This window comes from Bufo gargarizans, chromosome 3, assembly GCF_014858855.1.
Source record: "Bufo gargarizans isolate SCDJY-AF-19 chromosome 3, ASM1485885v1, whole genome shotgun sequence".
Classification (NCBI taxonomy): Eukaryota; Metazoa; Chordata; class Amphibia; order Anura; family Bufonidae; genus Bufo; species Bufo gargarizans.
In genome coordinates this window covers 383,763,605-383,788,430 of record NC_058082.1, presented here as the reverse complement: position 1 = coordinate 383,788,430, position 24,826 = coordinate 383,763,605, and the positions used below count along the sequence as shown (strand labels likewise).

Here is a 24,826-nt window from a genome sequence, read left to right as displayed (position 1 = left end):
TTAGATAGTCCATTCTTGAAAAATGTTAATTTTGCGGCATTCCATTCAGTATCAATGACCCACCTCCTAAATTCTTTGGCATATTCTGCAACCGAGCGCCTGCCCTGACGTAAGGCCAGTAGGGTTGCTTCTGCTGTGGCATATCGATTAGGATCATCAAATACTTGGCTCATAGCTGCAAGGAAAGCTTCCAGATCATCTAGGCATGCATCATTAGTCTCAATAAGAGGATTAGCCCAGGCTACAGCCTTATGTGTCAGAAGCATAATAATACACAGCACCTTAGATCTGTCAGTGAGGAAGTGTGCACCAGAATATAACTTGCATTGATTAATGAATCCACGATACTTATCACAGTCCCCTCCAAACCTGAAGGGTGGAAGAGGCAAGGTGGATGAAGAAGCTGGAACCAGGACGGTTCTGAGGAGCAGTAGACTGGAACAAGTCACAATACTCGAGCAATGTTTGCATTGCCTCATGGGTATAAATAGGCCCAAACAGGAAACATGATGGCTCCCAATCAGTATCACAACGGCCATCTTAGTTAAGGGCAAATCCTCAGATAACACAGCAGCCTCCAGTGGTGGAGGAGTGAAATTGCAACACAAGTTCAGAGTGGGTGAAACAGCGGCCACTAGTGGTAATTTAGAAGATTACATCAAAATCTGACATACGCCTCTTTATACTTCATACTATTTAATTGGCTAAAAGTTTTGTAACATGTATAAGAATGAATATCTAATGCATTTTTAACATTTAATCCATCATCCTCTGATTCCATTATGCTTGAAAGTGTTCATTTGCCATAAACTAAAAAAGCTGACAAGTGTTCAATAGTCCAGTATCTAAAATAAGCTATGGAGTACATAAATATGTCACTAAGACTCCATGACCTCATAATTAGCTCTTCCTAAACAGAAAACATCTTTTAATTGATCACCTAAGGACCTCTATTTTCTTAGCAACAGTACTTCAGTATTCAAGGTGACTCTTTAGCTAAACTTTAGTGTAAAAATTTAAGATGTCTGACTAAGAAAACATGGCGAACCCATAGATTATATCTTACAACCCAGAATTTAAATTGAATTTTCCTGATAATGTTTTTTCAAGTTCAAGCACTTGGATGTAATATTCCTATTGCCTAAATAGTCCTTTACCCAGGGCCAGCTCTAGGTTCACATGGGCCCTTGAGCGATAAAGTCTCAGTGGGCCCCCTTGTCGTCAGTTCCAGTATTTTCATTGTTCTCTTCCCATGTTACAGCAGAACACCAAAAAACAAATCTTAGAGTAAATAGTCCCAGTAGTGTCCATATAGTGCCTACAGTAACGTCCCCCAACTGCCCCTAGCAATGTCCTTATAGGGCCCACAATAACCCCCCCACCCCCCCAAATGCCCCTACCATATTCACCCCCCAATAACCTCCCTACTGTGCCCCCATTTCAACCACAGTTTCAGGCCCCGTTACCAGTGAGCACAGACATGAACATAGCCTTCAGCCCAGCCAGTCACCCCCTGACGGCAGTACAGTCAGTAGTGGTATTATATAACTGCCTCTGAACATTATGTCTCCGCTGGCTTATAACAGGGAACAGTACATTGTATTCCAGCTTTACTTTTCTGCCCATGCTCTCGTTACTTCACTGTTACCGCAGCAGCATATGCAGCTCTTACTTACAGTCCCTTTCAGTAATTATTAAACTACAGGAACACATGCACCATTTTCTCCATGGGAACACTACCCTCAGTATTCACAACGTACTACACTACCGAAAACTATCGGAGCGAGCAGGTCAGAAACAAGCGTGTATTATCACAGGGATTCATGATACACATAATCACAGTACAGACACTGCATTCTCACCTACTCCTGTTTCTTACTGTGTTGTTTACTAAATAAAAACCCACCCCTTTTTCCTTTTTTTTTTTTTTGTTACTGCAATAACTTTATACACACTTTGATTCATGTGACGAGACCAATCTCACCACATTGCATTGGAGAAGCCTGGTTGCCCGCCTGCTTCCTTTAGACAATGACCCCATGTTGAAACGCTTGATTTTCCCCTGCAAAGACTATGTGAAAGAATTTGGCTCCATGGCAATTGAACTGTATTCGTGTAGTCTGGGTGCCATTCACCTAATAATTGAATGCACTCAGACCTGAGCTATCTGGGGATATGTAAATTGTCTGTTTTATGCAATAGCTGCACAGTTAAATATTCTTATGTCAAGACCAGCCATCGTTTGCCTCCATAAGATACACTTAGATAAAGAATCCTTAAGGTGGTTAGAGAAGAGATGGATAGTAGAAGGGTACCATTCAGTATAAACTACTTACGCAAGAGGGGTCTCAATTCTGATACATGATAAGATTCAATTTGAGTGTGTTGCATATGAGGCTAATGACTGTGGTAGGTACCTCTTTTTGCAATGTAATATAGAAGGGGCTAAAATAGTAATCGCAAATATATACATTCCACCACCATATAAGCCAGATGTTTTGTATGAATTACATAGATTTATGTTGAACAGACAAGAATGTATAATGATTGCGATAGGAGATTATAATGCTGTAATGGACCCACTCAGGGATAGAATGTCTAGCAGAGGGGGTAGAATACAAAATGTAGATTTGCTTAAACTGGCCTTGGAATTTAATTGGATTGATGTTTGGCGCTACCAGAACCCGGAAGAAACCATGTATTCCTGCTATTCTAAATCACATTAAACCTGGTCAAGAATAGATATGGTCTTGGGAAATAAAAATCTATTGTCTCAAAACAGGATTTCTTGGGAAATAAAAATCTAATGTCTCAAAACAGGATTAAAATTAAGTATTTACCTATGGCTTTATCTGATCATAGTGATGTGGTAATGGAACTAGATTTGAATAGAAAGAATAATCTGCCAATGTTTAAGTTTAACGCTCATTGGTTATCATTGATTTCAGATAAAGAGAGTATAATGGAGGAACAAAAACATTTTTTCCAGGAGAATAATAATTCTGCTAACAGATTGATAGTTTGGGATACCGCTAAGGCATACTTGAGAGGACTGTTGTTTAAAAAGGTGAACTACTGGAAAATAAGTATTAAGGAAAGAGGTAATGCATTGGAATTTTTTTTTGAAGAAGCAAGAATAGCATGTATAATGAACCCCACTGAATACAATAGGAAGGACTGGGAGGAGGAACAGGAAAAGCAAAAAATACACCTGTTAGGGAAAATCAGGAAAGAATTGTTCTTCCAAGGGTTCCGGCTAGCCTCAGAGGGAGAAAAGGTTGGTAACATTTTAGCAAGTATTGTAAAAATTCAAAGAGGGAAATCTTGGATAGGGGCAATCAGAGATAATATGGATGAAATAACCAGTTCACCGGAAGGAGTTAAAAAGGTTTTGTGGATTATTTCCAGGAACTTTATAAGACTAGGGTGCAATATTCAAAAATAGATTTGGACTTATATTTAGACCAGATTGTCTGGAGAGAGATACCCCAGGCCCAAAAGGAACATTTGGATAAAGAAATATCAACTTTAGAAATAAACAAGGTTCTGGTTAAGGTGAATCCTCCAAAAACACCAGGGTGTGATGGCCTCCACTTTGAAATATAGGAGACCTTTGCCCAGGTGTTAATACCAGAATTAAAAATAACATTGGGTGAGGCGCAAAAAATCGGGGATTTACCAGACTCCATGAAAGAGGCAATTATTACATTAATTCCAAAAAAGGGTAAAGAACAATTAAACCCTGCGTCATATTGACCAATATCCTTGTTAAACACGGATGTTAAAATTCTGGCAAAAGTCTTGGCACGTAGGCTCTCTAAGGTGATTAAAGGTATAATCAATGAAGATCAGACTGGTTTTATACCTGGTAGAACTATATATTCAAATATAAGAAGGTTGTACCTTAATATTGAGGCTACTAGAACAGAAACTGGTGAGAAAGCTATACTTTCATTGGATGCCCAAAGGGCATTTGACTGTATTGAGTGGGAGTATTTATGGGCAGTCTTAAAAAGGGTTGGCATAGGGGAGGGATTTATGAGATGGATTCAGCTTATACAGTTGCAAGAAAAAGTATGTGAACCCTTTGAAATTATATTGATTTCTGCACAAATTGTTCATAAATGTGATCTGATCTTCATCTAAGTCACAACAATAGACAATCACAGTCTGCTTAAACTAATAACACATAAATAATTAAATGTTACTATGTTTTTATTGAACACACAATGTAAACATTCACAGTGCAGGTGGAAAAAGTATGTGAACCCTTGGATTTAATAACGGGTTGAACCTCCTTTGGCAGCAATAACTTCAACCAAACGTTTCCTGTAGTTGCAGATCAGACGTGCACAACGGTCAGGATTAATTCTTGCAATATTCTTTGGATGTCTGGTGTGAATCGCTTTCTTGAGGTCATGCCACAGCATCTCAATTGGGTTGAGGTCAGGACTCTGACTGGGCCACTCCAGAAGGCATATTTTCTTCTGTTTAAGCCAGTCTGCTGGCTTAAATTTACTTCTATGCTTTGGGTCGTTGTCCTGTTGCAACACCCATCTTCTGTTGAGCTTAAGTTCTCCTGCAAAATGTCATAATAAACTTGGGAATTCATTTTTCCTTCGGTGATAACAATCCGTCTAGGCCCTGATGCAGCAAAGCAGCTCCAAACTATGATGCCCCCACCACCATACTTCACAGTTGGGATGAGGTTTTGATGTTGGTGTGCTGTGCCTCTTTTTCTCTACACATAGTGTTGTGTGTTTCTTCCAAACAACTCAGCTTTGGTTTCATCTGTCCACAGAATATTTTGCCAGTACTGCTGTGGAACATCCCGGTGCTCTTGTGCAAACTTTAAATGTGCAGCAATGTGGCTTCCTCTGTGGTATCCTCCCATGAAATCCATTTTTGTTTAGTGTTTTAAGTATTGTAGATTTGCTAACAGGGATGTTAGCAATTGCCAGAGACTTTTGTAAGTCTTTAGCTGACACGCTAGGATTCTTCTTCACCTCATTGAGCAGTCTGTGCTGTGCACTTGCAGTCATCTTTACAGGGTGGCCACTCCTAGGGAGAGTAGCAGCAGTGCTGAACTTTCTTCATTTATAGACAATTTGTCTTACCGTGGACTGAAGAACAGCAAGGCTTTTGGATATACTTTTTAACCTTTACCAGCTTTATGCTAGTCAACAATTCTTAATTGTAGGTCTTCTGAGAGCTCTTTTGTGTGAGGCATCATTCACATCAGGCAATGCTTCTTGTGAAAAGCAAACCCAGAACTAATGTATGTTTTTTATAGGGCAGCTGTAACCAACACCTCCAATCTCATCTCATTGATTGGACTCCAGTTGGCTGACACCTCACTCCAATTAGCTCTTGGAGATGTCATTAGTCTAGGGGTTCACATACTTTATCCACCTGCATTTTGAATGTTTACACAGTGTGTTTAATAAAAACATGGTAACATTTAATTATTTGTGTGTTATTAGTTTAAGCAGACTGATTGTCTATTGTTGTGACTTAGATGAAGATCAGATCACATTTTATGACCAATTTGTGCAGAAAGGGTTCACATACTTTTTCTTACAACTGTATATTCCAACCCGGGGGCTAGGGTGATGGTGGATGAGAGCTTGTCCCTGCCTCTTGCCCTTTATTGGGGCACTAGGCAGGGATGCCCTCTCTCCCCATTACTATTTGCTATAGCGATTGAGCCAAGCATAATAAGAAATGATAGGGAGTTTAAAGGTCTTCAATATGCGGAAGGAGACGATTTTATTTTTTTTATGTACGCCAATGATATTCTATTATTTATGCACAATACTGGGGATCAGTTTAATAGAGTTATAGATTATTATTTATTTTTTTAATAATACTTGTTAGAAAAAAAATGGGAAAAAGAACTTCCATTTTTTTTTACGGAAGAGAAATGGAAAGTTGCTCTTAGAAGTTATGTTATGGTGTTGGATAGGGGTTCACATAAGATATCACAGTTTTTTATAGTACATAGATTACACCGATCTCCTAGGATTCTAAAGAAAATGGGTGTGAGAACTTCAGATAAGTGCCCAAAATTTAGGGGAGAAAATGCAGATCTTATACACTGTTTTTGGAGATGCCCAAGACTTTTTAGATATTGGAAAGAGATAGCATAGATTGTACTAGTATTTATGGATATTCAAGTTTTTGAAGATCCAGTAGTTTGTATATTGGGGGCAACTTAACATCTGAAGTTAAACAAAGAAGTTCGACTGGTTTTGGGTAAAGTATTATTTCAAGCTAGACTCCTTATACTTAGGAAATGGGTAAAGGAAGATCTGCCTACAGTGGGACAGTGGCGAGAAGCAGTCGTTAACCTTATTAAAATTCAACGGGTGACTAAGAGTTATACTACAAACCGGATTCCCAAAAAGTTGGGACACTATACAAATCGTGAATAAAAACTGAATGCAATGCTGTGGAGGTGCCAACTTCTAATATTTTATTCAGAATAGAACATAAATCACAGAACAAAAGTTTAAACTGAGAAAATGTACCATTTTAAGGGAAAAATATGTTAAATCAGAATTTCATGGTGTCAACAAATCCCCAAAAAGTTGGGACAAGGCCATTTTCACCACTGTGTGGCATCTCCCCTTCTTACAACTCTCAACAGACGTCTGGGGACCGAGGAGACCAGTTTCTCAAGTTTAGAAATAGGAATGCTCTCCCATTCTTGTCTAATACAGGCCTCTAACTGTTCAATCGTCTTGGGCCTTCTTTGTTGCACCTTCCTCTTTATGATGCGCCAAATGTTCTCTATAGGTGAAAGATCTGGACTGCAGACTGGCCATTTCAGTACCCGGATCCTTCTCCTACGCAGCCATGATGTTGTGATTGATGCAGAATGTGGTCTGGCATTATCTTGTTGAAAAATGCAGGGTCTTCCCTGAAAGAGATGACGTCTGGATGGGAGCATATGTTGTTCTAGAACCTGAATATACTTTTCTGCATTGATGGTGCCTTTCCAGACATGCAAGCTGCCCATGCCACACGCACTCATGCAACCCCATACCATCAGAGATGCAGGCTTCTGAACTGAGCGTTGATAACAACTTGGGTTGTCCTTTTCCTCTTTGGTCCGGATGACACGGCGTCCCAGATTTCCAAAAAGAACTTTGAATCGTGACTCGTCTGACCACAGAACAGTCTTCCATTTTTCCACACTCCATTTTAAATGATCCCTGGCCCAGTGAAAACGCCTGAGCTTGTGGATCTTGCTTAGAAATGGCTTCTTCTTTGCACTGTAGAGTTTTAGCTGGCAACGGCGGATGGCACGGTGGATTGTGTTCACTGACAATAGTTTCTGGAAGTATTCCTGAGCCCATTCTGTGATTTCCTTTACAGTAGCTTTCCTGTTTGTGGTGCAGTGTCGTTTAAGGGCTCGGGCATCCAGTATGGTTTTACGGCCTTGACCCTTACGCACAGAGATTCTTCCAGATTCTCTGAATCTTCGGATGATGGTATGCACAGTTTATGATGATAGATGCAAAGTCTTTGCATTTTTTCGCTGGGTAACACCTTTCTGATATTGCTCCACTATCTTTCTGCGCAACATTGTGGGAATTGGTGATCCTCTACCCATCTTGGCTTCTGAGAGACACTGCCACTCTGAGAAGCTCTTTTTATACCCAATAATGTTGCCAATTGACCTAATTAGTGTTAATTGGTCTTCCAGCTCTTCGTTATGCTCAAATTTACTTTTTCCAGCCTCTTATTGCTACTTGTCCCAACTTTTGGGGGATTTGTTGACACCGTGAAAATTTGAATCAACTTATTTTTACTTTAAAATGATACATTTACTCGGATTGAATGTTTGATCTGTCATCTACGTTCTATTACAAATAAATTATTGACATTTGCCATCTCCACATCATTGCATTCAGTTTTTATTCACAATTTGTTTAGTGTCCCAACTTTTTGGGAATCTGGTTTGTAAAATATTGATGGAATACGGAAAAAATGGCCATATTAGGTCTAGAACTTTTATATATTTTTTTGGCCCCAGTACCTCTCTCTCTCTCTATAAGGGGTGGTGGGTGGGTATTTGGGTGATAATGAATAACGATAATATTTATTAAGTTGTAATATGGATTTTACATTATAGTAGAAAAAACCTGAAATATAAAGATTTATATCTAAAAAAAATATATTCTTATGTCTTTTATTGTATTTTGCTACCATGTGGCTAATGGGCCTCTGCCCTTGGAAGATAAATTGGATTACTTCCCAATTGTCTCCAGGACAGAAGACATTGTGTAAAACTGTGTATTCTCCTGCCTGTGATAATTACATTAACCCATTGTGTAAGGTATCACAGGTAGAGGGGAGGATTTTGTGTGGGAGTGTCTGAGTGTATTGTACGGGGTTACTGGTTGTTTTGCAAAACCCTGTGGGTGGTACTAATGTGTAAGAATGTGTATATAAGAACAATAAACACACAGTTCTGGCTATCCACTGGTTTGCCCTCAACACAGCGCTTGGTCTCGTTTTTGGGTGGGGATTGTATGCTATTCCAGTTCGATTTCTAGGAGTGTAAACCTTTCATATGGTTTTTCCTATTTGGCTGTATGCAGCATTCATATGGTTTCCAGTTCGGGAGATTGGTGTCTTTAGTAGCTGTCTTTGCATCTGGAAAGGGAATATCTCTTAAACGGCTTTTACCCCCTTTTGTGCCCAGGGTGCCGTTACAATAAGTTTAATCGTAAGTACTGTCCCAGTACTACCCTGATAGCGGCCATAACATTCGGAGCCCTGGTCAAAATATCCGGGGCTCCAGCCTTCAATGTTTTTATAATGACACCATTTTGGGGTACACAAAGCTTACTAATTAACTTTTATTAACTCTTTCTGGGGGGATGGGAAAAACAGCAATACATGCGTTTTTAAGTTATAAATCTGGTGGCGTTTGGTTTTTGGGATAAACAGCGTAACTTTATTCTGTAGAGTCAGTACGATTACAGTGATGACAGGCAATGTTCTATAATACACTGTTCTGCTTAAGGCCTGTTATTGACCTCCGTAAAAAGACATATTGGGTGTTAACAATGGTTAAAAAGTGGTTGTCAGAAATCATCCTCCTATGTCTGTTTAGTTCAGATTGGTCTTGCCCTCAAGTTTTCCCTCAGTTAAGATGGTGGATTGTGTCTCAGCTGCTATCTTCCTGTTTCACATTTAAACCTCTCAAGCCTGTTACTAAATGCTTGAGTATTGTGTTTGAGCTCCTGCTTGTGCAGTCCTCTCACTTGGAACTTGCTCTCTGGTTTGTTCCTCCTCCTTGAGGTTTACCCTGCTACCTCCTGTTGCCGACCCGGATTGCCTAACTACGTTCCTGTGCCACCTGCCCTGACCCATTGCTCGTCTGACCTCGGCTCTGCTTCATCCTTCAATCCTGCATCCTTGCTACTGGTAACGGCTCCGCCTGTCTGGATCTGCTTCATCCTTCAATCCTGCATCATTGCTACTGGTAATGGCTCCGCCTGCTTGGCTCTTCTTCATCCTTCTATCCTGCTACATCCTGTTCAAGACTCTGGTGCTTCCTGTGTTCAGGCCTCTTCCCTGCCATTAGATTCCAGCAGTATTCTACTAGTATTGTGACAGTGGTCTTTTCCTGCCATTGATCCTGCAAAACACACTACCTAACCCATGGCAGACACTACTTTGTTGTAAGATCAACACAATAGCGTCCTTTGCTAAGTCCTCCTTTTGAAGTTGCAGAACCACCTCTGAATGGGCGAAGCAAGTAAACAGGGGTACTGTGCCAGTTGAATGTCTAGAAGAGTTAGTGGATATAGCTTTAAAGCATGTCCTATGCTGACATTCATTTGTGAGGCTTCTTTGGACACAGTTGCCATATTGCTCAGCTCTCTCTCTCTGGGTATGGACAGGATCCTGTGGTTAAATGCAGGTTCTCTGTAGTTTGGCAAACAGTTTGACAAAATTATCATGGAAGCCACAGAGGTAAACTCCTTGCATCTTCCCTTATTCAAACCACACATGCAAAGCGGGCAACTATTTTTGCTCCTTGAAGCATAAGGAGCATAAGGCGTCCTTGAAGCAATGTCTGGTCTGGCTTTTTTGTCCCAATGTTCACTTTTGAAAGTACCACAATCCCCAATCAATCTACTTCAAATAGGGTGAAGATTTGTTTTTGTTTTTTCAGGCTTATATGACTTTCACACATTTCCGCTGCCTGGGTGTGTGAAGCTGTTTCCACTTACTACAAACTCAAATTTTCCTCAGTGCTGTAAAATATTTTTTTCTTCTCAACCCCCAATTGTCCCGTCAAAGGCATCTGCATGCTTTAGAGTCATTTACTTGCCCCTTCTGCAGGGGGTGATTGTTTTGTCTCATGAGTGTTTAATACAGCCTTTTTGATAGTTCTCTAACGTCAACTGTTTCTCCATCTCAGCATCTCAATTTTCGGGGTATGTTCGACAAGCAGCATAGAAAGAGGAGAAGCTGGTGAATGAATGCCAATTTTATCTTATAGCCATTAAAATGCAATGCCCACCAAAATATAAATGAATAATAAACCAGTGATTATGATAGCCCTCATGTATCAAATCTAGTTTCTAAGGAGTGTACACCAAACAGTACACAAAGTTGATGGTACTAGCAATTAAAGAGATACTCTGCGGCAATCCAGTCTAAAGCAGTAAATGGTGTATGTTAAACCAACAATGTATTACCATCTCCAATGTTAAAGGTGGATGTCCCTTGATCTGTTCTAGTTGTAAATGATATTCCTGACTGATTGAACAAATAAAAAAGATTTGCAGCATGTCTTGTAACATCCCGAAAATCAGGTGGCTGCTCTGTCCCTGATAACCTAAACCACCCGTGCTAACAAAGCCAACCTTGTCGAGAGCCTGTCCCTAACCTACACGCTGTAGTTTGACCCTATCCTAATTTCCCAACATACCATATTTTGCTGTCTAGCTCATCAGGGGACAATTAGTTTCTTTTTTTTTTATTCAGATAATTTTTATTAAAACGTTTTCTAAAAAGTTACAGAGGCAAGCAACCCCCCAACCCCTATAATACTAGAGTATAGTGATGAGCCCAGAGGTACCAGATCTTATCAAATTTCTTATTGATGCCCCTTTTCTGATATATCAAATTTTCTAATTTCACCAAGTTGTGTACACTATCCACCAATTCCTGCCACTTTCGGAGGATGCGGAGCAGTCCAATAGTATGCAATCAATTTCCTAGCGGTGTACAAAATGTGCAGAATTTTCAGTTCTGCCACTATTGGGAGTGTCTTAACTATACCGACTATACACACTAGAGCAGACGGGTCCAGGTGGACCTCAAATATAGTCACAATAAGTGCTATTACATCTAGCCAATATCGTCTTAGTCGCGGCAGTTCCACATGAGATGGATAAGATCTGCATTAGGTGTCCCACAGCGAGCACATAGATACCCTATATCCCATTTTCTTTAGAACCCTCGGGGTCCTATAGACTCGATACAGAAGAAATAGTTGGGCCTCACTGAGCGTTACTTCCGGGAATTTCTCTAATACTGCCTCCCAGTCCTCCTCCGTCAAAACTGGGATGTCTCTTCGTCATTTACCATGAAGAGTCAGTGGGGCTTGCTTCCACTTTGAGTCCATAAGACTCCAGTAATGAAGCAAAATTACACCACTAGTGGTGCCGTGCGTTGTACTAAGATCTAAAATGGCGTGTTTTGCAGCTGGTACTATCTTCTCCTGTCGTTCCTGAGAGTTAATGGCATGTCTAAGTTGTAAATACACATAGAAAAGAGTTTTCGGGATCCAAACTCTCGTTGCAATTGACTAAATTCTTTAAGCGTACCATCTTGGAACAGTTGGTGCACATTATTAAGACCGTACTGCCTTCATGGCCGTACTGCAGACACCTTATTCAATTCTCCATATATTAGATTTGGACAAATTGGGGTGAACTGAGTAAAACCACTAACTTCCGCAACCCCTCTAGCTTTCCACCACACTGCTTGGATTGGGTAAGTGACTTCTAATCTCAGGAAGGTACCATCCTCCAACGCACATACTAAACCTTTCCCTTTCAGTAGATGTTTCACCAACCGGCCTGCAGTATTCATCTTACCCTCATCTCCCCACCCTCGAATATGTTGCATCTGAGCTGCCAAATAACCGTGTGTAAGTTATGTGTAAAGAATTCCTTCAGCTGTTCACCTATGTCCGTCACATCTGTTAGGACCTGCAACCTGTACAGGTTAAAGTGCCATAACCGGCCCCCTCAAGAGTGGGGCGGTCAACTATGGCTAACACTGGGGTGTCATCTGAGAGTTTCCTTGGCAGGTATTTTATGTCACGGATAAAGTGACCCATCCTGTCATTCCCTAGGATTAAATCAATTCCGGGATAAGGTACCGTGTGTCTCGGAGTAACAGGAGTATTTTCAGACTGTTGGGTTTCGTAGTCTCCAAAAGTCTACTAAGACCGCTTCCCTTAGAAGGCACCCAAATGGGGTGACTGCACCAGCAACCGCGGCATCCGTCCTATCTACCCTATCCAAGGCTGGTGTGGTCACATTATTAAAATCGCCTAACATTATCACAGGCATATCAGGCAAGTCTACATAGAAGGAGAGAACCTTCTGGATTGTGCATGGCGAATAGGGAGGAGAGGTATACACTCCTATTATGACACAGGGGTGGTGGTAAAGTTTACCATACAGACAGACAAAACGTCCATCCTCATCTAATTTTTGTCAGAGGCATTCAAACGCCACATTTTTATGGATAAGAATACTGAAACCTCTCGCATAGGAGGAGTAATTCGCATGGGAGCAGTATCTAGCCCAATTAGGTGTGAGTAGATTAAGCTGTTCTTTAAGCAGGTGCGTCTCCTGCAAGCAGCAAATGCACGATCCGTGGGACCTAATGCAATCAAGTACTGCACGTCTCTTAGTCGCATCCTTGATACCTCTTACATTCCAGCTAAGAAAATTTGTCGCGCTAGCCATAGCAGTTGTATGATATTAGTCACCAAGATACAATTGAGACCCCGAACATAGCGACTAAGGATGCCCACATGATGGACCCCACCTGGACACTGCAAACCCTGACAGCTCATAATCAGTCTAGCAACCAATTTCCCACCCCAACGAACCAGGAACATTAACAATGCGCATACTAACTTCTCCGGCAGGTTCCCGCTTGGACAGAATAGTCTGTACCACAGGAGAAGCAAGCACCTGCCAGCGGGGTCGGCAAGGAGCGGCGAGTTAAATCGCTGACAAAGTGAAAAGTAACTCAGTAAGTAACAACTATAGAACTCTTTGGGGGCGGAGCCTGACCGCGGACTGGAATGGCTGCGTGAGTTGGAGCTCTCCCGCCACACACACACTCGTACAGCCTGGAATACCTTAGTTTCAGCTTAAAGATGGGCAAAGTGGGACGTTTTCCACAAGGAGAAAGCAGAGCATCGGGCAAACCGCCTGTGAACCAGGGGGATGTCACCGATTTCTTTGAAAAGCGGCACAAACAGGTCGCCGCGTCTCCCTCCAAGATGGCGCCGTCAGAGCGGGAAGAGGAGAAAACCTCAAGTGACGAGGAGGAAACGGCCGGAGAGCAGGCTCTCACAGCTACGGTCCTGAAGGAGACTCTGCGACAAGCTCTGCAGCCAGTTAGAGACGATCTAGCAGAAATAAAAGCGGACCTACAAGCCATAGGCACCCGCACAGAGGCTCTGGAAAACACATGCCTCAGCTTGACCTCTCACGCCGAGACCCTCGCGGCCAGATCGAACCAGCTAGAGATACATGTGAATACTGCCCTCACCCTGATAGAAGATCAGGAGAACAGGAGTCGTAGACGGAATATAAAGTTTAAAGGCTTACCTGAATCCTGGGCAAAAGACGCTCTTCCTAAAGTGGCTCTAGAAATATTTGCTGGCCTGTTAGGCCCAGAGCGCGCAGAAAAGGTAACCATTGAACGCATTCACAGATCCCTGCGGCCCAAGCCCAGACAAAATGAAGCTCCCAGAGATGTTATCTGTGGACTGCTATCTTATGTGGACACTGCTCTTATTTTACAAAGTGCAAGGGAACAAGCCCCAATTGAGGTACATTTGTTTGCAATGTTAAATGTGCAGAAATGTGCTACCAGAGAGTATACATCACAGTGGATGTTATCTGATAGCTATATCATGGTTAAGTTATTATTCGCTGTTTTATTCTTCACTCATTACTCCTCATGATAGCCACTGAGTAGTAGTTAATGCCACTGATATGTGCATGGTTTAGCCTACCTTTATTCATGGAAGCTTTAAAACCTGCCTAATTAGTCCCAGTGTGAACTATCCGCTTGCTGGTCCCCACCAGGCACTCTCGCTGGAGACCTGATGGGCATTAGCGATACGAGATAGGGTCCATACGGTTTGACACTAATACATGTACATCTGACTGGAATATTTAATGTGTAGAGATGTTCAGCCAGAGCCTTCATGAATAATTGCATGAATAATTAGAGGTTTTCTGGTGAGTTAACTTAGAGCTCCAACCTATCTACGTTGGTCGAGCCATAAATAACTACAAATCCAGTGGCAATGTGCTTAGTCGCATATTAAAGTCGACTAATTGGATTGGAGGAGCTAGAGCAACATGTAAGGTTCTCATCAGAAAACTATCCAAAACTTGAATGAGATAAGATACCTTTTATTCTCATAATGTCATAAATGACACTGAACCCAAACCCTAGGGCTAGGCCCTAGGCGTAGCGCTGTTATGAGTGTGTGCCACAGGTCAAGGCACAAACTAATTTTGACCAATCCCCCCTCGCCATTTCACACTTCATTTTTTGAACAAACACACAGGTTCAAGACAGAACCAGCTCCTATCTGACCTCTACAGGTCAAGTGAAGTTTTCTTTCATACCTTCTGTTAATATTTTATTTATTTCCTTTTTTTATTGTTAGTTTTTCTTTTTCTTTCTTTTCTTTCTTTCTTTTCTTTTTCCAACTGTCTTAGCAACCCCTCCCTCCTCCCTTATTCTTCCCTCTTGCCCAGCATCACATTGAGAGAGTCTCAGTAGTATACAGGGGAACCACAAATAGTGGTAGCCACACAAAAACTCCGGAACACCTTTACAAATATATAGCTGGTCCTTTTCTCTCCTCTCTTTTTTCCTCCCATCACATTAGGAAGTCACCTTCCCGTTATCTGCCATCTCGGGGGGATAGAAGGTAGCGAAATCATGAGTAGCATAGGATTAGTATCCTTTAACGTCAGAGGCTTGAACACCCCTAACAAACGGTATCATGTAATGGATATTGCCAAAAGACTGAAGGCATCTGTGGTCTTCTTACAAGAGACACATTTTAAGCAGACTAAAATACCCAAATTGCCAACGAAACTTTTCAATAGCTGGTTCCACTCATGTCACCCTACCTCAGCCTCCAAAGGCGTGTCAATCGCCATACACAAATCTTTACCACTAAAAGTGACAGGTCAATTCTCTGACTCCGAAGGTCGGCTACTTTTTTTAAGGGCTCAGATATACACAACAAAAATCACTCTAGCAAATATTTATGCTCCCAACCAGGACCAGGTCCCCTGGCTGTTGAAAGCGTTAGATTCCCTTCAACTATTTGCAGAAGGACCAATCATACTAGGTGGAGACCTCAACACGCTACTTAATCCTTTACTAGACTCATCTACTACAAGATCATCCACCTCTATGACTGCCCTAGCAAAGTTACGCTCTAAACTGTCTGATCTTTCCCTTGTAGATGCATGGCGCACCTGGAACCCCTCCGCCCGTGACTACTCCTTCTTCTCGCAGGTTCACAATTCTCATCAACGACTTGACTATCTACTGGTACACAGGTCACTCCTTCCATGTATCACAGCCACAGGTATCTCGGTCATCTCCATTTCTGATCACGCACCAGTACACTTGTCCCTCAGTTTAGCAGATTTCCCGAAAAAAGTGTGTCGTTGGAGACTAAATGAATGCATTCTGGAGAATGCGGTGGCCTCGGCAGATGTTGAGTCCAAGCTAATAGAATATTTTAAATATAACAATGACTCAGGCCCTTCAGCACCGTTTATTTGGGAAGCCCACAAAGCTTTTATAAGAGGTATTTTTATTTCCTGGGGCTCGAAACTAAAAAAAGATAGACAAAAAGAAATAGATAATTTACTCAACCAGATAGAAGATTTAGAAAAGGAACATAAGCGTACCAGATTACTCAGTACACAGTCTGAACTAAAAGTCCTGAGGGAAAGACTAATTTCGGCTTTGCAGGATAAATCAGCGAAAGCATATCTACACTATAGGCACAGGTTGTATGCGCATGGGAATAAAGGGGGGAAGCTTATGTCCTCCTTACTAAAAAAGGAAAGAGCCAGGCAACACATACATGGAATTAGGAAAACAACAGGGTTGATGACTTCATCCCCTCTGGAGAAGGCGGAAGCCTTTTGTCAATATTACTCAGCATTGTACAACCTAGAACAGGAATCTCCCCCAGACGAAACCCTACCAAAACAAAACAAAAACATAACAAATCAAAAACAAGAGCTCATTGATAGCTTTTTGAAGAACTTAAATATGCCGGATCTGGATCAGGCAATGGCGAATTCGCTTATAGTTCCTATAACCGAGGAGGAGGTACGAGCGGTGGTCTCGTCCTTCCCCCCAGGCAAGAGCCCCGGACCTGACGGTCTGCCTCTGCTTTACTACAAAAAGTTCAATGCAATATTGATTCCTCAGCTCACTAAATTGTGTGAATCTCTAATGAGAGGGGAATCCCTACCCAAACAGTCGCAAGAGGCCCACATCACACTTATTGCCAAGGAGGGTAAGGACCCCATGGATTGCGGAAGCTATAGACCCATATCTCTCCTTAACCTAGATATAAAAATTTGGGCAAAGCTTCTCTCGACTAGGATCAAGGTGCTTCTACCGCACCTGATTGGTGAGGAACAGTCCGGGTTTGTTCCTGGCAGGGAAGGCAGAACCAACACCGCAAAACTTCTTGCAGCAGTACAACATGTACACTCCTCAAACATTCAGATGGTCCTTCTTGGTGTAGACGCCGAGAAGGCGTTCGATAGGGTGAGTTGGGCATTCCTAAAATCTGTTCTACTTAAAGTAGGTTTCCCAACCATATTTCTAGATGCAATATTTACCCTGTACTCTCAACCATCAGCCTCTATAATTGTGAACGAACACATTTCTGCCCCCTTCTTAATCACTAATGGCACGCGCCAAGGGTGTCCGTTGTCTCCCTCACTCTTCATAATAGCGATGGAAGCATTGTTGCAAAGCATTAGACAGAACCACACCATTAGTGGAATTCGTACACTTAAGGGGGAACTCAAGATGTTAGCGTTCGCAGATGATTTATTATTTCTCCTTACAGACCCTTTTAAAGGCCTCCCGGAGCTAGTACAAATATTTGATAGCTTTAGTGATGCTTCCAACTTCAAGGTGAATGTGTCAAAATCAGAGATCTTAAATATAACACTAGATAGACGACGTGTAGAGTTGCTCAAAAATAGCTCTCCATTTGCTTGGGCCAAGTCAACAATTAAATACCTGGGGGTCCATATCCCACCCAAATTAACTCAGTTGTATGATACCAACTTTAAACCCTTATTAGAGGAAATAAAATCCACCTTGGCAGAGTATGATATACCTCTAATATCATGGATAGGGAGAAAAAATGTCATACAAACGTATGTAATCCCAAAAATAACCTATAAGTTACAGATGCTTCCAATTGCTCTACCGCAGGCCTTCTTCAAGGCTGTAAAAACTGCCTTCTCAGGGTACTTGTGGAAGCAGAAGAAACCGCGCTTAGCTCACTCGCTACTAACCAAACCGAAGGATAGAGGTGGACTTGGACTGCCTGACGTCCAGATCATCTATAAAGCAATACAACTGGGGCGTTGGTTGGCTATGGCTTTTCCTCAGGATTATAGTCCAAACAAAATGGAGTTGTCAGACACCTTGAAGGGGAGTTCTCTCAGGAATTTATGGCTTCCTCCCAAACATGGCAGCCGAGTCAACAAATCAAAAATAGATCTGTTGGGGGGAGGGCCTTCGCAAACCTGGCACTCACTTTCCCCACAGTTAGCCCCTCTCACCTCCCCACTACTTCCGGCAAGCCTGATACCTGTGGCTGTGGGGAGAGACTCGCCGTCTTTTGAATCAATGTGGGAACATTTTAGTCATGTACCGGTTGGGGAGTTTCTTGCGGGCGGAGTGGTTCCTGACCTGATGACCTTGAAAGGATACCTATCAAACTTCTCACTCACATTCCTGCATGTAGCCCACTTCAACAGGTGCTGCAGTGAATTTATTGGCAACTTCTTCCCCTTACGGGATAAGACAGAGTTTGAGTTATCAATATCCAGACCTGAAGGGCGAGTGAAGAAACTATCAAAACTATTGCTTATCTACAGAGAGGCAGCAGACACGGGTTTCCCGGGTTACTTGGCCTCATGGGAAAAGGAATTAGGAGTCAAGTTCTCAGATACAGATAAAAAACATTTACTTCAAAATTCACATGGTCACTCACGGTGTGTCCGGCTGCAAGAGACTCAATATAAGGTGATTTCAAGATGGTATAAAACCCCTGAATTCCTTTATAGAAATGGTTTGTCGCCCACAAACTTATGTTGGAGGTGTAAGACAGAGATTGGCTCGCTCACTCACATATGGTGGTCTTGCTCCGAGATTAAACCCTTTTGGAATGATGTGGAGCGAGTGATAAATGAATTCAGAGATAAATACTTAGCTTTAACACCTATCATAGCTCTGCTGGATGGTGTCTCGGAAAACTATAGACCTTCTGTCTCAAACTTGATAACTCACATGTTGATGGCAGCCAGGTCCTTGATCCCCCTGAGGTGGCTAGATACTTCACCCCCCACGTTGGACCAATGGTTGGAGAAAATAGATCAAATATGTAAATTTGAGGAGATGTGTAGCAGAGCCTCCAGATCGCACCACAAATTTCTCTTAGTCTGGGCTCCATGGCTATCATCCCACCACGGTATGAGAAATAAGTGATGTGCTCACCCCCCCCCCCCCCCCCTTACTTCCCTCTCCCCCTTACGTACTGTTTTTTTTCTTTATCTCTTTTCTTTTCTTTCCTTTTTACTCTCCATTATAACTTTTCATTTTAATCTTAATCCTAGTTTACTTACCACACTAGGAAGCTCTTCAATACCAAAGCTCACCATTATAGCATTTTACACTGCACAATAACGACCCATAGAGCTTTTGGTCCCCACTGACTATGCTGTTACATATGTACTTTGTTACTCGCATTGATCAAGTTGTGTATATGTTGACAGGAAGACAAGAGATTGTCCTTCTGCAAACGTTATGTTATGCAAATGCCTGACATTGATGTTTCTTGTTGCGGGGAGTCTGCGAACTCCTTTATTGTACTTTTACAGGCCTCTTACTGGCTGATCATTTGTAAGATGTAACTGCTGTTTTCATTGTCAATAAAAACATAGTTGACAAAAAAAAAAAACTATAGAACTCTTAATAAAGGTAGATTCCTACCCTCAGAGATAACAGTATAGGCGGCTCACTTACAGACAATTTAAGCTCTCCTGCAACTTTCGGCTATAGATAATGAAAGCACATCACTAGATCCCTATTGACTACTGCTGCCCAAATAAAAAGGAAATATATAGACAGCTCACAAATTAACATAGCAGGATCCATAGACTGAACGTAACAGCAAGTAAATACTAATTAAAAAAGAGATTAACACACAGGCATAAGAGTGAACCCCCTGCACTTTAAATAACTACGTTACGTGCGCACTATCGCAGGCAACAATCACGAATCATCCCGTCTTCTATCTTCTCGCAGCTGCTGTTTGTGCCTGTCCAACCATTTCATGGCTTCTTTAGAATCCTCAAAAAACATAGTGGATCCCATCGCTGCCACACAAAGTTTTGCAGGGGAGATCATTGAATAGCTAATGTTGAGAGTCCTCAGTCGCCTTTTTAAATCAAGGAACTTCGCTCTCCGTTTCTGGACTTCAATGGAATAATCAGGGAACAGTGACACTTTTGTGGCCATTAATAGATATGTCAGGCAACTCTCTGGCCCTCCGGAGAATAATGGCCCTGTCTCTGTAATGGAGGATCTTCATAATCACCATTCTAGGGGGTGAACCCGGTGGCAATGAGCGAGTAGGCACCCTGTGGGTGCGTTACACAGCAAACATAGACACAAATTTTTCAGCCAGGATTCAAAGAACTCTGTGGGGTTAGTGCCTTCTACTTTTTCCAGTGTGCCCACTAGACGCACATTGTTTCGGCGTGACCGATTCTCTAAATCGTCCTGTTTAGCTGCTAGCATGTCCATACGTCTGGTACAATCAGAAACATCACGTTTAAGAGGATGGATAGACTCCTCCACATCGCCCATACGATTTTCCAGGTCGGTCGTGCGGTCCGCTAGTTTTACACAGGTCGTGGCGGATGATAGTTACATCTTCTTTAATGGCTCCCACTTGAACAGTAAGAGCATGCAATGATTTACCACATTTAGTGATAGCATGCAGGACATATTTAAGTGTTGGTTCAGCCACTGTATTATCTGTGTCAGTGAGCTGTGTTGAGGGATCTCTGGCTTGTGCAGCTTCAGGGACAGCAGAGCCTCCTTCTGGCCATGCAGCAGTTTCCCCTTCCCCCTCCTCCTCAGCAGCATGATCGGCAGCAGCTCCCTGGGAGGACAGATGTCTTTCTCTTGCCCCTTTAGAGGTGAGTTGGGCAGCAGGTTAGGCAAACTTTCCCAGCTTGGCCGCAGTCTCCCTATGTAGTTCAGCCGAGCGGTCTGCGCTGCATGGAGTTGCTCTGCCAGCGTCATCTTGGAGTTCGCGTTTGGCCGCTCTCCCCTCTCTCCTCTTAGTCATTTTTGCCATTTTCGAGTCACGGGCTGCACTGGAGGGAGGTAGGTCTGCACTGGGCACACTTTGGGCACTTTTTGAAGAATGTCAGCGGGATCAGCCAGGAAAATATGCAGAGTGCAAGCCGGAGCCAAGCAGACACACAAAAAGTAACTGGACCAAAGGTAGTGGTCAGTGTTACCTTCAACACTGACCATAGACTATTTACCCCCTCAGTTTGGATGCAGCCAAGTATCACTTTAATTGACAGTACCATTGACTTTGTACTGTTTAGTTTATACAGTACTTCTCAGAAACTGTTAGGTTTGATACCCAGTGTCTATCATCACCACTGGTTTATAATTCCTTTATATTTTGGTGTGAATTGCTTTTAATCAGGCATGCTCAACCTGTGGCCCTCCAGCTGTTGCAAAACTACAACTCCCAGCATGCCTGAACAGCCTATAGCTATCAGCCTACAGCAGGGCATAGTGGGAGTTTTAGTTTTACAACAGCTGGAGGGCCGCAGGTTGAGCATGCCTGCTTTTAATGGTTATATTAAAAGTTAAAGGGGTATCCCTGTAGATACACGTTCACAGGGTAGGGGAGAACTATCAGATTTGTGGGGATCCTACCACTACGATGCCCATCTATATCAGGAGAATGGGGGGCCCATACTCCCTGCAGGCACCTTGCTGCTTCCCTAAAATGACTGGAGCGGCATGGAACTCTAAGCCATACATCTTTTTCTCAGCCATTGGACTCATAGTCCATCCAGTACAGGTGTGATAGTGGTTGCCTACCACAATCATGAGGGGGGAATTAGCAATCTTGCGGTCACGCTGGAGACAATGCACATCTCCAGGTGGGCAGATGTAAATTCCCCAGGGTGGACAACAGGAATGCAGTCTTCTTCCACACCAAACAGGTTTGTTAGCAATACCTTTAGTGACAGCAGTAAAGACCCTGTTCCCCAATTTGATAGAGAGAAAAAAGGATCTTACGGAACAAAAATGAATTGTATATGCTAAGTGGGTATGGAGACTATTATGTGAATGATTGAGTTCATATGGAGTGAGTAAAATAAATATATTTATGGAGTAGTAATAGAAGAGACATGTTATGACTAGAGATGGGACGTCGAATCCACGAATCCCTCGAATCTAACAAGATTCGAGGATTCGTGGACTCGAATCCCAACCTATTTTGTAAAATTCGAATCCGACGAATCCCGACAGCGGGGACTGGTGCAGTCCCTGTATTCTAATGCACCGGCCTCTCTCACTGTTGTATAATCTTATTTTTATCTAACCTGAGCAAGGCTGGTGCATTAGAATACAGGGACTGCACTGGTCCCCGCTGTCATTACTAATCCAGATGCTGGCCCCCAGCCCCTGTATTGGGGGGTCATTCACACTGCAGAGATACTGTTTTGGGGAGATCTGTGGATTACACATAGCATAAGATGCATATGTGTCATCCACAGATCCCCCTCCCCATCACAGTGCCATCCAGAGATCACCCATCACAGTGCCATCCAGAGATCACCCATCACAGTGCCATCCAGAGATCCCCCATAACAGTGCCATCCAGAGATCCCCCATAACAATGCCATCCAGAGATCCCGCATAAGAGTGCCATCCAGAGATCCCCATAACAGTGCCATCCAGAGATCCCCCATAACAGTGCCATCCAGAGATCCCCATAACAGTGCCATCCACAGATCCCCCCCCCCCATAACAGTGCCATCCACGGATCCCCCCATAACAGTGCCATCCACGGATCCCCCCCCATAACAGTGCCATCCACAGATCCCCCATAACAGTGCCATCCACAGATCCCCCATAACAGTGCCATCCACAGATCCCCCCATAACAGTGCCATCCACAGATCCCCCCCATAACAGTGCCATCCACAGATCCCCCCCCCATAACAGTGCCATCCACAGATCCCCCCCATAACAGTGCCATCCACAGATCCCCCCATAGCAGTGCCATCCAGAGATCCCCATAACAGTGCCATCCACAGATCCCCATAACAGTGCCATCCAGAGATCCCCATAACAGTGCCATCCAGAGATCCCCATAACAGTGCCATCCAGAGATCCCCATAACAGTGCCATCCAGAGATCCCCATAACAGTGCCATCCAGAGATCCCCATAACAGTGCCATCCAGAGATCCCCATAACAGTGCCATCCAGAGATCCCCATAACAGTGCCATCCACAGATCCCGCATAACAGTGCCATACACAGATCGCCCCCATAGCAGTGTCATCCACTAATCCCCCACATAAGTGTTTGGATCACTTTGTTTCTTACACCGTTCACACAATTCTTATGTACAGGATTCGTAGGATGATAGATTTGAAAAAAATTGGATTCGTCCACCCTCTAGTTATGACTATGTATGTATTCATGTAGGTTTTGTGTTCTATAAAAAACATAATGCAGCATCTTTATGATTTCATTTTTTTTTTCTTCTTCTTCCAGTTCTGATCATCGTGCTGCTGTTGAGGAATCTCTTCAGTTCTTCAGTTTTCATCTTCTGGGAAAAGCATAAACATGTGGAGCCCTGAATGAACAAAGAAATGGAGTTGCCCTGTAGCATTATTATGATTCAGAACTAACAAAAAAGGGATCTGAATATTCCATCCAAAATGTGATGTAAAGTTAATATGCAAATAGGCAGTTTCCATATGTATTTTTTTATGCACAACCACTCACAATGTATCACTTTTTTTTTGAGGTTGAGGGTAGCTGTTTAGGACATGACCATTGAAAGCATTGTGAGGTATATGTTGTGTGTTTGTCTCTTCCTTAAATACATAAAATAGCTTAATAATCCTACAGTAATCATCTATTCTCTACATTTTAACTATTGATCAAATACATTTTCATACCAGCGGGTTCAATGTGATAAACTTGCAGCATGTGTTAGTGATAGGTCCCGTCCTGACCTTGCTCCTCTTGACAGGATCGCACAGCTATAAACTGATTTATAATGTTGTGTAACCCTAAAAGTCCTGAAATTAATTGTATTACACTGACATAATACGATCAGGGTAATACCCGAGATTCCGGAACTCTGAGGTTTACACAGCATTATAAATAAGGAGTGAGTACAGGATGGCACAACTCAGTGACACATTCTGCGAGTTTATCCCATTGAACTTGCTTGTGTGTCCCTGGCCTAATGCAGTGTGCACAGTTTATTTTTTATTTTTATAATCAATAGACAGGCTTTGAATTATGGAGAACATGTCCAGGCTGATGATGTGGTTGATACAATGAAAATTGTTCATTGCCTTAAGTCCTTAAAACATATGCATGGAACTTGCTATTAACTCTGTTCATTGTAAGGAGTTTTGCATACTAAAGCATTATGCATCGTTACGAGTATGTTTTCATCATTTTATATTACTCATTAAGAATGAAAAAAAATGGCAAACCCTATTTCTCACAACAACATCCTTAATGGCCAGGTCACCAGTTATAACATTGTCATAAATATTTTAAAATTTTATAGTTTTAATAAATTCAGCTTCCTGTATTTTTATGGGAGGAGCTTTAGGGGGCATACGAAATGTCATATACGGTACATTCAAATGTCAATATTATTCCTTTGTATATGAGGATTTAGCTTTAGAAAAATATATGATTTTCCATTTCAGCTGTGTTAAAAAAAAAATATATATAATCTCAGCTCTTCCAACCTGGTGACTTATGTTTAACTTGTGAAAACTGTTGTACTTTAGTCCAGTTTAAAGAGGACCTTTCACCACTCCTGACATGTCTGTTTTATTAGCTTCATGCATTTCCCACGTATTAACAATTCTGGAGCATCTATTCTTATGTCTGTATGTTGTGCCATTCCTCTATTATTTCTACTAGAAGTTATGAATAATTGCTAG

The 24,826-nt window shown here is 42.3% G+C and overlaps 1 protein-coding gene across 4 annotated transcripts in view; it reads left to right on the top strand.

Annotated features, from left to right (window-relative positions):
- Positions 1-24,308, top strand: part of ANKS1A (ankyrin repeat and sterile alpha motif domain containing 1A) — a 731,235-nt gene extending 706,927 nt beyond the window's left edge. For all 4 annotated transcript variants that reach the window (XR_006388413.1, XM_044288191.1, XM_044288189.1 and 1 more), the window contains one exon: positions 23,406-24,308. The gene's annotated coding sequence lies outside the window, so the exon portion shown is untranslated. The remainder of the gene's footprint in view (positions 1-23,405) is intronic.
- The last annotated feature ends 518 nt before the right edge of the window (positions 24,309-24,826 follow it).